Raw genomic sequence first — 18,418 nt, forward strand, 5'->3', positions numbered from 1 at the left:
TTAAAATAAAGTTTAGTGTCAAGTATAATACCCAAATCTCGTATACTAGACACAGATGATAATATTTCATCGTTCAGTGAGTAGTCGTATATGATTGGATTTTCCAGACGAAAAAATCTCATAACCTTGCACTTACTTGAGTTGAGATGTAGATTATTGGATGAGCACCAGGTGCTAAAAGACAATAAGTCAGATTGTAATAGTGAACAATCGGAATTATAATTGCCTGTGTCTTGGTAACTTTGTGCGATGGGTAAAAACCGATACCGCATTTGAACTCGAGAGAAAAAATACTATCAGAATCACATTTTCCTTTCAGAAACAAAATAATTAATTTTTTTTGTTACCCAGTGATAATGAACAAAACAGCCATTTATCAGCTTTATTTTTACGCCTATGTATTCCTTTGTTGGGGATTTTTACTGTAGTTCAATAGAAGGTATTTAAATTTTATTTATGTATTGGAATAATATAAAACGCAACCAAACTTAGGAGGATATACGAAAATAGAGCGGTTGGGAGAATATATTTTAATATTATTATTATATTTTATTTTATTCCAGTAAAATGGCTATATAGTGCAGAGCCAATTCTACCATATAAACATTAACATAAACATAATTATAAATATAAACAAAAATATAACAATAAACATAAATATAACAATAAACATAAAATAAAAGTTTATATGGTCTTAGCATATCGCGCATCGCTCGAACAACGGTGAATGGATCCACCCTGCAGTGGCTTGGAGAAATTCGTTATTAGAGTTTTTCAGGTGTTTCCATAGGCTCCAGGCTCTTTGGCGAAGTAGGGCAGCGAAGGTGTTTATTCGTCCAGCTGTAAACATTTTAGAGACACTGCAGTACCTAGGCAATCCGAATTATTGTCTGTAGTATTGTTATACGTGACCCTTAATTTATTCCATGCTCCTTGGGTATAGTTGTTCCACAGTTCCGCTGTATACATGGACGTCAAATACGAAGTAAATATAATTTTCTTCACTTCGTTACTGCATTGAAAGAAGCGTGTCGCTAGCATAGAGGCCCTGACATTGCATACTCTAGTATACATATACTCTAGTTTTTCTGACACTCTCTCTCCGAAACTTCTTCAAACACTGTGCGAAAAAGAAAACAGCACGTCGCGTCGAAAAATCGTAGTCCCGTTTTCCGTACCCTAAAACTGAACAAATTTTGTGTTTTTAAAAAAAAAAAAGATTAGAAAGACTTTTTTTATGTCTGGACACTTAATGTTTTTCAAAAATAGCTATCGTAATAGCATACCGTACGTCCGAAGACAGCAGATAAAACCAGGTGCTTTGAAGGATTTTTGGACAGTCCTAGCTTCTATAAAAGGCAATTTATAAAGGAAAAAAAATACGGATACGCCAATGCCTAACTATACTCTATCTATCTAGTGACATAGTTCAGGGAGAAAATACGGCAATACCTTTGTATGAAGAAAAGTCAGACCGCTTTTCCTCGTAAGGCATTTTTGCAAAGTCTTAAAAAAGAAAAACATGACATTAAGTTCATAATACTGAATAAATATGATTACTTTGTTGTAAACGAAAATCAGACTTGTATTACGTAACAAAATATTCGATAATAGTCTTATTTAGGAGATTTTAAATTCCGATTAGAAGCTTTTTGGTATTATATCAGCTTTTATCTCTTCCCAAACAGGAGCAGGGAGGTCACACACCCCATAAAACACTCCTAACAATAATCTAGCATCCCCTACGGATCTACATTACTCAGGAGGAGGGTTGAAAGCTTAAACTCAGGCCTCGGGCCCTAAGCCAGCTGCCCCGCCAAAGGGTTTGGGCTTCTTCAAAGGTGAAGTCAAAATTTTAAACTAACTCAACAGTAAAACAAAATTTTATCTGGAAAGCTATAAATTTACGAACATAAATTCAAAGTACTCTAATAAAAAAAATCACTTACTAGTGTTAAAGTGTAAATTTGAGAGGGATATGTCATTTAATTATTAAGGGCGTGAAATATTCAAACAAGGTATTTTGTGGACGTCACTACTGGCAAATAATGTAGTCAAGTACTAAAATATTTTTTTAAATATCTGCGCTATGAACGATAAACAAACTATTATTTCTATATGAAATACGTGAACACAGATAATCTTTATATATTTAATTCCTCTGCACGTGTGATGTCACCGTACTCCTCCTAAACGGCTTAACCGATTTACGTGCGGTTTTCAGAGAAATATAGATCTTTGCGCTATGCGTGTTCGTAGATATTAAAATCATCAATTTAATATGCAAAAAAAAAGTTAGAAGCATAAATGTTTTATTCATCGATCTACCAGGAGCTCAATCACAGTGGCTATCGACATGCTAAAAAACGTGCTAAGTATTTGAGCGATCACCACGAACAATCATGAACACGCTGAAGTTATCGCGGTCGCGTTGCAAAACGAAATTCAACTTCGGTCAGTTCAAGAGGATTGGTTGAATCTCGCACACGCCTTCTTTCAATTTTTCTCGAGTGCCGTATTGCATTTAGCCGGCGGTCGGCAAGCCAAATGTTAAGAAAAGCAGTCGCCATAGTAATTGTTTGTAACTTGAAAACGAAATAACAAACCGGCACGAGATTACACGCGTGTTGACTTTTTTGATTTGACGTTTGACCACGGACTACGGATACGGAACTTATCTATGGCGTTTTGCAACGCGACCGCGATAACTTCAGCGTGTTCATGATTGTTCGTGGTGATCGCTCAAATACTTAGCACGTTTTTTAGCATGTCGATAGCCATCTGTGATTGAGCTCCAGGGCTGAATTCAGGGAGAATGCTTTGCAAAAAAATGGAAAGATGTTGTTTTTTTGTGTATAAAAAAAGTTTGTTTTTGAATGAAACAGCGTTTGTTTTTTGTGGATCTCAATCAGATTCTTTCCTTAAATTCCTTATAATTTCTACCTATTTATTTCTATTCATTGGAATTTTCTAAAATACTATTAAATTCAATACATTTTAAAAAGTCGTATTCCTACATAAGTACACCCCTTTTTTGGTGGGACGACCGAAGTTTGACGTTTTCAAAAAGAATTCCATATTTGAAAAAATATTTATTTTATGTTTTGGAATTCAACCATAAACAAGAACCTAGGTACCTACTTAAATTCAATATTTTTTTAATATTAAATTTTTTTAGTTTTGGAATTCAACCACCAACAATTACCTAGGAACCTACTTATCAATGAAAAGTCTTTTTTCAATCTAATAGTAGGTAAGCCAACGTTCGGGCCGGATAACGTCTGTCGGGTCCGCTAGTATTGGTATACAATTTTGCTTCCGCCGTTTTCCTAAAGATGGCTTTAACGGTTAGTTTAGTGGTCGAAATAATTAAATCATACACGTCATGCACTAAACTTAAGCAAACGTCAATATCTGATAGAAGCAATAGTCTATTTGTGTCTGCATCATGAAGTCATTCTCGATTGAAAATGTCAGTTTAAGAGACAATTTTTTTACTTTTGCGGAAGGGTAACATTATCAAATGAGTTTTTTTATTTGACAGAAACCTTTTTAGCCACAAAGACCCATTTCGATTTATTGTATTGAAGTGACGACAATACAAATTCAAAATACAAATAAACTACCCAATAATTCAAAGCGTAAAGCGTTTGAGTGTTGAATTTAGGTATACAAGAATAATTAACAAAACAGCAATTGTTCAGCTTTATTTTTACGCCAATGTATTCTTTCGTTGGGGATTTTCATTGTAGTTTAATGAAAGTATTTAAATTTTATTTACGAGTAAGAATAATTTAAAACGCTAGCAAATCTAACTTTAAACAAGTATATAGTTGGTAAAAACGATAAAGCAATTACTTAACTATTGACTAATGCGGGTAGTTCTATAAGGGTGCCAACCATAAAATTAAGAATAGTCCAGAAACCGCATACGCACATCAAACAGAAGGCGACTAAACTACTCTACTCATAAATGAGTAGGTTTACGTTTTGACCCATTAGTTTCTTTGTAGACGTCGCTCAGTACGCAACTCCTAATTTGAATTCAACTATGCCGTGTTGTGTCCTTTTAAAGTGTAGAAATACTGCTAGGATCTTAAAGAAACACGATGCAATCACATTTCATCTGCAATAAACAAATGAATGCGTATGTAACAAATGCATTACTTAAAAATTTAATTATTTTTTCATCCGTCAGATTGTCGAAGAAACAAAATTTAGTTGTAATATTGTATTTACATTTGTTATTAATAAAAAAAATATATAAAAAAATGTAGTCATAAAATTGAAATATTAGGTTTTTGCCACATAAAGCCATACAAGGTTTTTGAAGAAAGATCTATGTTTTAATGGGATACATTATTGGATATATTATATGTGCATCAGATCATTTATTTTTTCTCGTTGAATGCTCCAATGTTCAAAATATAGAAGACCCAACTTTTTGGGCAGAACTCTTAGCATTATGTTAGTTTTAGGCAAAGAAATATAAATGACCAGAAACCGCGTAGGTACGCCCATCAAACTGATGCCGACTAAACTACTTACAAATTAGTAGTTTTACGTTTTGGCAATTGGGTAATCTGTAGACGTCACCTAGTACGTAACTGCCGATTTAAATTCAACTATACCGTGTTGTGTCGTTCGTAAGTGTCAAAATACTGCTGGGATTAAATCAGAATACGGTGGGATCACATTTCATGTGTGAGAAGCGAATTCACAAATTATATTATTCAACAATTCGATTATTTTACCACCTGTCAGATTGTTAAATAAAATAATGTGGATTTTTTGTCAGTATTGCCAAGGTAGTCGAATTTTTAACTGGCTTTCTATTAATAAGTCTTAGTATAATATTAAACGGAATTGATTTACTTGATTACTGAATGATTTTTTTTTCTAGTCTGCTTCATGCATCCACGCTACTTTTCGACGCGAGCGATGTTGGACTGATTCAATTGATTGGCGCCGTGGCACAGTTGGTTAGACAGCCAACTATGAAACTGGCGTCACGGGTTCGATTCCCGCCAGTTGCAGAAGAAAAAAAAATTCTCTATTGGTCTGGGTGTTGTAATGTTTTTTTTATTACCTCCTTCCATATCAAGCCTTAAAATAGAGGCTAAGCTGGTTATTCGTTTTTTTAAATGTGATTTATACGATACCTTATTGATAGCGGTAAGAGCAGGTATGAAGGTTATAAAATCGTTAATAAGATGTTGTTATAAATTGAAAATGCAATAAGAATTATCCTTTTTAAAAAAATACCATTCCATAAAAAGGGGATTTAACTAAAATATTTCAATAAATATATTTTTTTAAAAGTATTTTACGTAGAAATAAAGGCATAATTTTACGTAGAAATAAAGTGAAATGTCACAAAAATGTATGTGATTTAAAATGCTCGTATTTCTTTTCAAAAACAAAAAAATAAGATTTTGCAGCAGCCACTTTCATGTTAAATTTATTATCTTTAAATTGTTTTTAAAAAATTAGTTCAATACTTAGTTTTTATTGAGATCCTAGATACCTAAGTTAAGTCTAAATTTGAAATGGCGGTTTTTTCGGTTTTTTTTTTTTCGGATAATTTTCCGGTTTAAAAGTAATTACACTTTAGTTACATAAAACTTGTAAGTATATTTTTAAATTTAAATACCTTTTTTTATTATTACATGATTAAAAAAAACATTCGTTTTTAAATAGCAAAATTGTATGATTTCCTAATTTTGCGCGCGTTTTACCAGTTTTCAGCCTTGTAAAATAAATTTGGAAAAATCACAGCAAATAACTCAATTTCCCGCACATAAGACATTAAGCAATGTAACGATATAAATAATGAAACAGGTTAACTCCTAATACGATAATCTGGCCTGTTCTTGTTGATGCTCTACTTAAGGTAATCCTTTTGACCTTTCCGTTCTAAGTGGGTTATATAACATAACTGGGACCCTACGAAAACCGAGGGAAAACGAAATTTAAAAAAATATTTACTATTTGAATATTAACTTTGTAGGATTATTTAATTATTTTGTTTGTACTTTTTACCTAACAATACAGAAAGGCATTATTATGAACAACTTGGAGACATTGAAAGAACAAATCATTCCCGAATCGGAATGTGTACCCACCCAGTTAAGTCCGAAATTGTCATTTTAAGACAGCAAAATCAAAGTTTAAAAAAATTCCGACGTCATTATTCCTTACATAGGATTCATCGAATCTCTTATAATATTTAACGAAATTATAACTATAATTAATAATTAGTAAATTAAATTTAAACAAAAAAACTAAAATCAATTATCGAGAATCTAATACCAAACTGTCTTGTCCTGAAAATTTTCATCGACTCAGTAGTAGCTTTTTTCAAACAGGCTGTGCTTGACAAAATCTTCAAATTTTTTTGTCGGCAAGGCCTGAATTTCAAGAGGTACCTTATTGTAAAATCGAATGCAGTTTGAGGCAAAATAATATGATTATATTTCCAAGTATAATTTAATTATATTTGTTTATGTGAAATAAATGACGATATGTTACTGACTTTTAATTTTGTGTTCAACATGCAGGCTTAAGAACATATTTTATTACGTTTTTGACGATTAAAAAGAAAATGGTGGACTTATCTGGATTGGCACAAAATCTAACTAATTTTATAGACCTTACTTACTACAAAAATTGTCGATTTATTGTTTTTATTCAATCAAATACAAAAATTATAAACGGAATTTTTTTTTAAAAATAATATATTACATGTTTCTTGAAATAAAAAACCTAAATAAAATAATTTATTACAACTGTGCGTCGGACTGATTTTGCCAGACTAAAATCTTCAAAATTGATGTTTTGTTTCCCGTTTTTTTCACACCAAACCTTAACCAATATTTTTTTATTTTTGAGAAAAAGTATCAGAATAAAATTTTCTGCGTCGGCACTTTTTTCGTTTTCTCAAATGATTTCACATATTTCCGTTTTTATTTAAAATATCAATGTTAACGTTTGTAAAAAACACAAACAATAAAAATATCACTCTGTTGTATTAACAGCCATAGATTTTTAGCTATGTACATTAAATCTCGAAAACCTTTAATGTAGCGTCAATTTTCCGAGTCAGAAATGAGATTTCGCTTTAATAACGCATTTATCCTAGTTATTTCTCCAAAAAATTGAGAAAAAAAATTTACGTGCGTGAAAGTTTCGTCAATGGTTTAACACTGCAATACTTCATTGTCCCAGGACTGGCTGAAGTGACTAAAGCGTAAGACTAGCCTTTCCTTCATGTTATATGATCATAATAGATTCTTAACTTAGCTGGAAAGATCAAATTATAGAAATATCCAAGCAAATACGGAAATCAGCATACATTTGTAAAAGCCTAAGAAATATTTTGAATGCTCAACTTATGAGACAAATTTACTTTGCTTTTTGCCAAAGCAAACTATCATATTGCAATTTAGCTTGGGGAGGTTGCTCTCGTTCAATCCTTGAACCAGTAAAAATAGCACAAAAATGGATCATGAAGATCATTCTCAAAAAACCCTTGAGGTATTCAACGAAAGATCTATTCGCTGAGTTAAAGATATTGGATGTAAGACAATTGTTTGTAAGGTGCCTACTACCTAAATTGTATGATAAATTAAGTGAGGTCAAAAAAACCCAACAGAATATAAACTCTCGTTCAGCAACACAAATTAACAGTATTGTCTCATTTGTATCAACCGCCTTTGGTAAAAAGCAGTACAATGTAATTGCTCCAAAAATATTTAATGATTTATTGCCAAATATAAAAGACTCAAAATGTAAAACAAATTTTAAAGTAAAAATAACTGCACATATAAATAGTGTAGCGAGAGATTTTTTTGAAAAATATATGTAAATCACATATTATTTATATACATACACATATTTTTTATATTTTGATGTATTTCATTGCTTTATATTTGTTTTATTATATATTATACTTTATTATTTATGTTTAAATAACATGTATACTTTATATTTGTATAATAATGATTTTTAATTTCTTACATTTGATTAGCTAGGCATTTATAATTAAGTAGTTTTAGTTTTTCTTTTTTATGTTATTGTTTTATTAGTATAGGACTACTTACGCTCTAAAGATAAAAAAACTCCATCTTAGAACAGGCTGTGCCATGTTAGATGAAGACTATCATAAACAAAGAACACTCCGTTTTCATTTTACATAATTTGGTTTTATATAGATTCCCTGTTATTAAGTATGTATATTTATATATTTTTGCAATAAATTTATAAATAAATAATAATAAATAAATAAATATACGCTGTACTTGGTGTACGAATGCAGTACCCTAAACATCTCATCAGTGACTAGTGACATGATGATATTTTATCGAAAAAATAATCGGATGGGTGGTGCTTTTAAAAAATATATTTTATCGGTCGAAAAAAAAACAAAAAGTTGTATGCAATATTTTGAGTTTGTCCAAATTTTTGTAGACAAGGACTGGACTCAACTCCCTGGGAAGCTGTTTACATTAACACATTACAACAGAGATGAAGAACATTTAAGAGAAGGTAATATAGAAGTCTAGGCATCTACAGGGCTTATGACCTGTCAATGGCTGGTTTAAGTGGCCACTTTACACACTGTGTAACATTCACCATTCTGCCTATATTTGAACATCTATATTCCTTCAATTTTTTCATCCGTTGATGTTTGTGAAGTTAAAGAGCTGAAACCTTTATTTATGCGGTGAATGTTACACAGTGTGTAAAACGGACACTTAAACCAGCCATTGACAGGTCATAAGCCCTGTAGATGCCTAGACTTCTATATTACCTTCTCTTAAATGTTCTTCATCTCTGTTGTAATATGTTAAAAAGTTATATTAACCGTCCATTTTTTCCACTGTCAATTATTAAAAAAAAATTAAGTTTAAGATGTAAAATCGTTGAATAAAAATAATTATTTGCTTCAAATACATAAAGATAAAATAAATAGTAGTGTTTCTACGTCATAGAACGTAAGTACTAAGTACGCAACCTAGAGCAAGTAGTAACATCCTTATTCCGAAATAAAAACAACTACAGCCCAAGATCTTTATACTTACAGAGGAATATTTTTCATTATCGAAATGAACAAAGAAAATAAAAAGTGCAGCCAGGAATACAACATTAAGAAAGAAGTGAAAAGTTATATTTATAATTATTTTTTGTATATAAGTGATTAAAAACACCGTTTTTTTCAAATTTAAAAAAACCATTGAACTTCCTTATATATATGGTTGGATCATTTATATAGCGCCATTTTTGTGAAAATCACCTCAAGGGCGCTGTACAATTAATAAATATCCCAGTACGTCTTGCAGCTACAAACCGCATGGACGGTTGGGATTCTAGTTCCTCGTTTTCAATTAAGATCAATAAAAAATTATTACAGATAGGAGCTAGATTGCAGGACGTCTTGCAGCTACAGATCGCATAGACAGTTAGAAATTTAGCCCCCATTTACACATTTTAAAAATTGACAAATAAATTTAGTGTATTAATGATACTAAAAAAAATAAAAAATAATGTGAATAATAAAAAGAAGTAAGATTACAACACGTCTTGCAGCTACTAAGCGCATAGACGATTGGAATTCTAGACCCCATTTACAAAATTTAGGTATTTTAAAGTTGATATATGAAAGCTAAGATAACCAATCATCGTGCAGCTACAAAGCGCATGGACGAGTGGAATTCCAGCAAAGTTAGAATGATATCAATAAATTTACAAAAAATAGAGCATAGTAGTAAGTTTGTCGAGTGTGCATGCCAAGAAGTAAGCAATAAAAAACTAAATAAATAAAGCACCGTATCAACTCCATGGTTAACAAAGGGAGATAGATGTCCGAAGAGAATCTTTTGTAGACAGTAGGTAGATACCGTCACCATGTGGTCCACTGGCTGCTGGAGAATTTCTGGAAACGCACGTGTAGACTGGGGGATTATGCCTATTGTTCCAACGACTTGGTGTCCATTTTGGTCCGTATTATTTCATTTTATGAGACGCAACATTCCTGTTCAATTCACTTTTTTACATGAATATTACACAAACGCGTGTATGAGCAGTTTGATTTATCATTTTGTATGTTATTAGAAGGCAGATATTTGAAATATTATGTATTTATCAATAAATGTCAGTTCACTTTTAGTAGCACTGTTGTAATTTAATTATTATGGGTGTAGTCCTTATTCCTACTTTCGACATGTCTATCTATATTTGTTGAATTTAGTTATGCTATTTCTTTTTAGGTCTTCTCCAATTTCTGCATCCATCAATATTCGCATCATATTTTTTTCAACCGTTCTATCACTGTCCATTCGCTTTAAATGTCCAAGCCATCGCAGAACTGCTTTATATAATTTATTTTTACTCCTCCATAGTTCACCTTCACACGATTTCTTCGTCTGTGTTACGATCGTCATAATGGACTATTTTTAAAATTCATAATAAAGGCATTATTGGTGGCATCAGTTTTGACGGTCATTGCTATCGCCATTTGAACAGATGTTGGTATGCAAACATTGTAAGAACACCTTTAAAAAATATTTTTTGTCGACCGTGACAGGACTCGAACCTGCAATCTTCGGATTCGAAGTCCGACGCCTTATCCATTAGGCCACACGGTCATGCGGCCAACAGGTACAAAATAATATTAACTTTTGACGTGCGGCATTTGGGCCAGCATTGCTAACAACTTTAAATTGGAACCCAGAATAACAGAATCAATATCAAAAGAAAAACACACAAAATAATGTTCAATCTAAGCCATGTGTTTTAACTCAATGCTCATTTTTATTTTATTTGTTGCAACAGAGAGGGAAAACATTTTTTAGAAGGTTAAGTGGAAGTCTAGGCACTTACAGGGCATTCTTATAAATTCTAAATATTGTTGATTAATCCACCAGGGCCCCGATTACAATGGGAAGTTAAAAGAGTGATCTTCAACTGTCAATAAAAATAAAACGATATTTGGGTACGAAAATGATTATATTTTCATGAAAATTCAAAGTATCTTCGTCAGTAACCTATAATTGAGCATGTTAAGAAGAAAAAAATGTATGCATATTCTGGTTTTCATATAAAAAACTTAATTATACTTTGTAGATAAAATTTAAGATAAATGTTAACTTCCCATTATTATCGGGGCGCTGATTCATGAAGAAGTAAAGAACTTGAAAAAAGAAAAAAAAATCAGGCGTTGCTTAGTATGTAGATGAAATAATTCATCAGATGAATCTCGCCCGCATAAATAAAGGTTTCAACTCTTTAACTTCACAAACATCAACAGATGAAAGATTGAAGGAATATAGATGTTAGAACATATATATGCAGAATGGTGAATGTTACACAGTGTGTAAAGTCGCCACTTAAACCAGCCAATGACAGGTCATAAGCCCTGTAAATGCTTTGACTTTTATATTACCTTCTCTAAAATGTTCTAAGATGATATACACATGTTCGTAAATTTATAAATGTAAATACCGATTTTACTTAATACCGATGTATTGATGAAAATAGCATTCGTAATCGCAGCCCTGGACGCCTAAGAAATATCATTATATTTTTTGAAAAAACTGTTAAATATGAATTTGTGGAGATTCCTTCGTATGACCGTGTGGCCTAATGGATAAGGCGTCGGACTTCGAATCCGAAGATTGCAGGTTCGAGTCCTGTCACGGTCGATTTAAACTTTTTTTAATGTGTTATGCAGTATGTTTACACAGCTGTTAATATTGCCAACTTAAATGATTTAACAAATAAAAGATACGGCTTCATTTATTTGATGGGTTTGTTCCGAACACAAAAAAAACAAAATAATAATTTGACTTTTCTCAAGCCTGGCGTTCTGTACCTGTAATTGACTTCTATAATTCGGCCACCTGTTGTAATGAAAAAATAAAAAAAAACAAATTTTCCACTTTTTTTACTTTCAAAGACAAAGTAGTATGGCGTTTTATCCTCTCTGTCTACTCTTAATGGAAAACGGCGTGATGGTTTTTTGTTGTTGTTGTTAAAATAATTTTAGTGCTTAATAATAAAAAAAAATATAATTTAGAAACAAAAATATATTACAAAACAGATGAAAAGCATTTTAACATTCTCTTCTCAAAAATATTTTCCCTCTCTGTTGCAATATTAATAGACCTAAATATTTTATATTTGGATGCTATTTTTAACGAGTTATATTGGATGATCATCATTATCATCAGCTCTCTCGTGGCCAATGGCGAATATAGGCATCCCCCTTAAGTTTCTACATCTCTCTATCCTGAGCTAACAGCATCCAACCATTATATTTTCATTCATCCATCTGAGATGGTTGGAAGAAATTGCCATTTGGCAATAAGCTCGAAAAACAAATATTATATTATGTTATGTACAAAAAGTAAAATAAATAAATAAATAAAACATTATTATAGAATCCGCGAGTTCGTGACTTTAGCCACGGGACCACAATCCGATTCGTATTATTCTGTGTAGCATTCGCTAATGTTCTCCATATTAAAACATTAACTTATATACACTTTCTACCAAGATTTTGGAGATTTAAAAGTATACTTAACTTTTTTAACTTTAAATATTGACAAAACAAAATATACAACATTTAGTAAAACCACAGTGGGACAGCCTAAACAAAACCTGCAATTAGAAATATGCTCTGAATTACTTGAATCAGTATACCATTTAAAATATTTGGGAATTATTATTGATAAATATTTTAAATGGACAGAACACATATAATACATAACACAAAAAATTAGAACACTTTCCCATATCTTCAAGTCGATACGTAACATCTTATCCATATTTAAACTCAAAAAAACATTTTTTTTATGTAACTCAATTATGGCATAATAGGATGGGGAGGCACTAATAAATCGATATTGAAACTTCTCGAATCTGCTCAAAAATCAATACTTAAAATAATTTTTAAAAAGCCCTTTAGGTACCTCAGCGTCAAGTTATTTGAGATTTTAGATATAAGGCAATTATATATTTTTAGAATAATAATGTTTGTGAAAGCAAATAATCCTACCAAATCCCAAAAGGAACACTCCCACACTACCAAAAGTCAAACTAGAGGATGGGTCATAGGGTCTATCACAAACTCTAAATTTGGAGAAAAAAATTTCAGGTTTCTGGGCCCCAAAATATTAATTTAATATGTTACCCAAACATTGCAAAATCATGACCCGGATTCGATTTAATAAATTTGCCAAACATTTGGTTACTGGGTGTAGGTCGAGAAAAATCGGAAAATTTACTCAAAATATATTCTAAAATAATAAATTAATATTGTTTAAATGTATGATAAATTAACTAGTGGGTAGTAATGATATTGTTTATATTTGCATAAAAATGTCTGCCTTAAAACAGGTTGTACCTAGTTAGGCAGACTAGACATGATCCAGAGAAATCTACTACCTAAGTGTGTATGTAGTAAATAAAATAATTTGTATTTTTGTTAATAAACTATGATTATTATTATTTTTATTATCTCTGTATATTAAGTCTTCTTTGTATACTATCACATGTAAAAATATTTAAAAATATATATATTGCTAAGTGTCATCGGCACGGGTAACCCCAGTGAGGTCACATTATTTTTATTATTAATCATAGTTTATTATATGAAAAAAATATATAAATAAATACGCGGTACTAGACAATTTTAGTAAATAGGTATTTAAACGTTGTTTTTCTGTCACTTTCTCGCAAACGCCTCCCCGATACTGTGCGAAAAAGACAACTGGATGTCGGACTGATTACGCCTAACTAAAATCAACAAAATCGACAAAATCGACGTTACGTTGTCCGTTTTCTGCACCCTAAAACTAAACAGATGTTATTTTTTTTCTGAGAAAGAGTATTATAATGAAATTGTCTGTTTCAGCACATTTTCCGTTTATCAAATTTATCGTATTCGTTTACCGAACGTCCGAAGATGGCAGATAAACTGGGCGCTTTTAAGAGTTTTTGGATGGTTCTTGTTCTAATAATAAACTATTTATCTAAAAACGAAATGATAAGTACACACTAATAATAAATATCTTTAGTGTGTAAAAAAAACATTACTGTAGTGCCATAGTCCAGGGAGCAAATATGGGAAAACGTCAGACCGCGTTTCCTCTTAAAGAGTTAAAACCTTTATTTATGTGGATGAGGTTTGTTTTACATTTTAGGCAACGTCTAAAATTACTGTTCAATTTATTTAGTCGTTGCAGAGTGCATCACTTAATCAAGCCAATAATAGACTTATAAATGCCTATGTTATTGTTGATTTTTTTCGACGGCTTACGTCTTTAACAAAGTATAACAAACATAGAAAGAATTGAAAATGTTCAACAATTTTTTTTTAAATACCTAGATTATAAAAACAATAACTATAACTATAAAAACAATAGCTAAACAAAATGGATTTTTTACCCTTGAAAATAGACGTACTGTATATGAGTTATGCTATTTATATAAATTATTAAATAATAAAATAGACTCTTTGAACCTACTCTCTAAAATTAATCTTAATGTTCCTCTGCCAGTCTGTAGCACTAACTATGCACAACCTTATTTCTTCTATCGTTCTTGCTCTAACTATAATGCTTTTTATTATCTATTGATATGTTTAAGATCAAAAAATAAAATAAATAAAAATCAAAAATTAAACTTAAATATTTAAAAATAACTTATTTAAAAATAAATTAAGACTAATTTTTTGTGGCTGCGATACGATCCCACTTTCTATTAATTGATGCTCATACTTGCACACACTTGAACACTTACTCCCACACAAATACACACAAACACACTTCTACACTTACTCTCATACAAATACACATGAACACACCCTTTTCTTATACCATAATATGTATGGTTTTTATTTAGAAAATTCGCTGGTCTGTCGTTAAACCGTATCCTTTTATGTTATTATATCATTGACGACTGTTTGTTTCTGTTAAATAAAAAAATAAAAAATAAAAAACAATTATAATTAAACAATTATATACCCTTTTGCAAAATGTTCCTGATGTTTGTTGTAATATGTTTATGTTAATCTAAATAATATATTTCTTTTGTTGGGAGTGGGAGCCATTACATGTCTTCAAACAGTTGTACATACCCAAATTATTGTGGTTGAAACGAGACAATTTAAAAAAAGGAAAATAATAAGTTATCATATTTTAAGAATAACATAAACATATTAAATAGTAAATGAATGTATGATGTATCAATAAAAATTATAACTAATAAAATAAAATACAACCTCTTTTCGCTTTTGCATTTTCCTTACAACCCCTACAGTACGTTGCCTTATATCAAGAGATTTTCCGAAGGCTTTCACAGGACCGTGTGGCCTAATGGATAAGGCGTCGGACTTCGAATCCGAAGATTGCAGGTTCGAGTCCTGTCACGGTCGACCGAAATTTTTTTTTAAACGCATTTTTTTATTTTGTAAACAAAACGGACCATTATTTTACAAACAACGCTTAAATTTTAATGTATTTACGAAAACATCAAATTAATTATATGTCTGTTCGCTGAATTCCTATGTGAGGCGCGCTTGCGCAGAGGGTGGGGAGAAAATTCTGAGCTTTCGCATTTTCTGGACAGGTGGCAGTAATTTCGGAAAATTTCTGGTACAATGTAAAAATATATGTTTTTATTTTTTTTAAACAATTGCAAAAACTGTAATTTTTTTGTTTATTAATTTATTATTCACGTAAGTTTTACGACGAATCTAGGCGGATGAATAATAATACAGTTCTGTATGTGAAATACAATCAGAATCCTGAACGAGTGTTTTATACTCGATGTCTGCTCTCAGGTAAAAATCCTGAATAAGAAAATCGAGTGTAAATAAGTCCGACTTGTTATGTATTGGTTGGCGCTTCCACCTACCATTCTCGAGGTCCTGGATTCGATTCCTGACAATGGACGTGTAACATTGATTTTAGGGGTTTTTTAAACTACAATATTTCATTTTTCCTGGATCGCACTGTTGTATTGTATCAATCTTAAAATATAGAATTAGTCGTGTTTTGGTGTTTAGGACCAAGATAAATACAAAAATTTAATTGGTTTTGCAAAAAAATCGTGAATGATTTAAAATTTTAATAAAACCTCGGAAATCCTAACAAATCTCAGGTTCGATTTCCAACGTTTTGAACATCAAATGTTCATTCATTAAAAAAATCGATTTCAATGTGGTTCCATAGAGTACTATGGTTCATTTTTCAATAATTTGTTCGCTGTTTGCTGTTCGTCTCTATTTAATATATTTTTTTACCTAAACATCGTTTTGAACTTTTGTGTTGTTTTAGTTATAACTATTAATATTTGTGCAAACGTTGCTGAGCAAACGGTGTCTAAAAAACATTAAAAAATAATTTCCGACCGTGACAGGACTCGAACCTGCAATCTTCGGATTCGAAGTCCGACGCCTTATCCATTAGGCCACACGGTCAAGTGGCCAATAGATACATTATAAATTACTTTAAAGGAAAAAAAAATCGCTCGGTTTATTATAATTAAAAATAATGAACATTAATTTACAGTACTTAGATAAAAATAAATATAACTAAATGTGAGATCAGCGTGAACGGAGATATTCTGAATCAGGTAGAAGAATTTGTGTACCTGGGAAGTATGTTTACTAGGGACGGAAAGGCCGAGAAAGATATTGAAAGGAGGGTGAGTGCCGGGAACAGGGTGAACGGTGCACTAAAATCTACTTTGGCAAACAAATGTTTATCGCAGGAGGCAAAACTAGCAGTTCACAACGGAGTTCTAGTTCCAACTCTAATGTATGGCAGCGAAGTATGAAATTGGAAAAATAATTATGAGAGTAGGTTGAATGCTGTCGAAATGCGATCCCTCAGGCGAATGTGTGGTAAAACGATGTATGATAGGTGCACAAATGTCGAGATCCGTGAAGTGAAATTATTAAGGTATGCTACTGCATACCTTAATAATTTTTTGTTAGATGAAGGTAAGATGATCAGTCTTACGCTTCAGGTACCAGTCCAGGGACTATGAAATATTTTAGAGTGAAACACCCTATTAAATAAATATTTCATATTAACCCTGTCGGGAATCGAACCCGAGGCCTCTTGCATGGTAGGCAAATGCGCTGACCATTACACTTCGAGGCCGAATATATATATCTCTGTATATATATACATATATAATTTTTTGGTCAAATTTTACGTAGAATTTTCATTACAAAAATACATTAAAAAAATACTTCTTAAAATGAAGCTATACCGTAATTTGGAAAAAATGCCCACAAAGACTTCAGCGTCTGAGCGTGAGCCATTTCTTTTTTAATAATTTATAAGTTTATCGTGTATAATATGGTAGGACATAACCATGGAAAGAAAGAAAAACAAGATTAACACATGCTGCTATTACAAAAACAGAATTTATTTGCGATATGTATTTTAATTTAATAATAGAAGCTAAATAATTACTAAACAATACGAGTATCTCTTCGGATATTGACTTTTTCATATTATTGTTCAGATAAGATAGCTTGCCCTTTATTCTTATTACTGGATATTTTCATTTAAACATTTTAAATCATTTTTTTTTCTTCTAATAGTTCAAACAGTACAATAACAATTATTCGAGATTTCGATCACTACCACGGCCTTCTAAAATCAAAAGATTTCTTAAAAAAATTAGTGTAAGAGCTATCAGAAAAATGATTTACTTTTTTCTTTTATCAATAACTTTTTACGTACAAGATTTAGGACCCCAATTTAAAAAAAAAAATTCAATATTTTTTTATCTATTTTTATATCGAGCCATAATCGGCAGAACAACGTAAGCGACATTTTTGGCGAATCACGTTTTTTTAAGGAAAAGTGTTTCTTATTGCCCCCTGCACAAGTGTTAATAACATCATAACTCTTTGAAATTTACCTGCCACATTTAAGGATATTTATTTTTTCTATTAAAAGAAAACAACAGCCGTTATAACAAAAAAAAACAAGATTTACAAATAAACCACAATTATTTTTATTTTATTTATTTGTTTAATTTTACAATACACCTAAAGGGCATTTACAAAAAATAAACAGGGAAGTTCAAACATAGTAAGTTATAATTTAAAAATTAACAACGCTTTTTTGTATACATGTAGAAACAATAAAAAGCATACTGCTATGCAAAATAAATAGTGAAACTTTACATGGTAAAAAAGAAAAAAAATGTGGATATAAGAAAAGTGATTGAATTAAAAAGCAATTTGTAAAGAACTTGTAAAGAATTTAAACAAAAAAAAATAATATATTAACATGTATACGTTTTAAAAAATGTTAAAAATTATAGGTCAATTATAGTTTTCTATGTATAACTTCGCATCATTCCATTAAAAAAAAATGTTGACACATTATTT

General features: G+C 31.1%; 1 protein-coding gene and 4 non-coding genes across 5 annotated transcripts in view; 2 read left to right on the forward strand and 3 right to left on the reverse strand.

Annotated features, from left to right (window-relative positions):
* mtd (TLD domain-containing protein mustard) overlaps positions 1–18,418 on the reverse strand; it is a 426,229-nt gene that overhangs the window by 376,451 nt on the left and 31,360 nt on the right. The window lies entirely within an intron of this gene.
* TRNAR-UCG (transfer RNA arginine (anticodon UCG)) lies at positions 10,574–10,646 on the reverse strand. Its single transcript has one exon. It is a non-coding gene; the product is annotated as a tRNA-Arg (tRNA).
* On the forward strand, positions 11,630–11,702 carry TRNAR-UCG (transfer RNA arginine (anticodon UCG)). The gene has a single exon. It is a non-coding gene; the product is annotated as a tRNA-Arg (tRNA).
* Positions 15,364–15,436, forward strand: TRNAR-UCG (transfer RNA arginine (anticodon UCG)). Its single transcript has one exon. It is a non-coding gene; the product is annotated as a tRNA-Arg (tRNA).
* TRNAR-UCG (transfer RNA arginine (anticodon UCG)) lies at positions 16,411–16,483 on the reverse strand. The gene has a single exon. It is a non-coding gene; the product is annotated as a tRNA-Arg (tRNA).

The sequence above is a fragment of the Micrasema longulum genome, unplaced genomic scaffold, assembly GCF_059751315.1.
Source record: "Micrasema longulum isolate JH-2025_06_02 unplaced genomic scaffold, ASM5975131v1 h1tg000469l, whole genome shotgun sequence".
Taxonomy (NCBI): Eukaryota; Metazoa; Arthropoda; class Insecta; order Trichoptera; family Brachycentridae; genus Micrasema; species Micrasema longulum.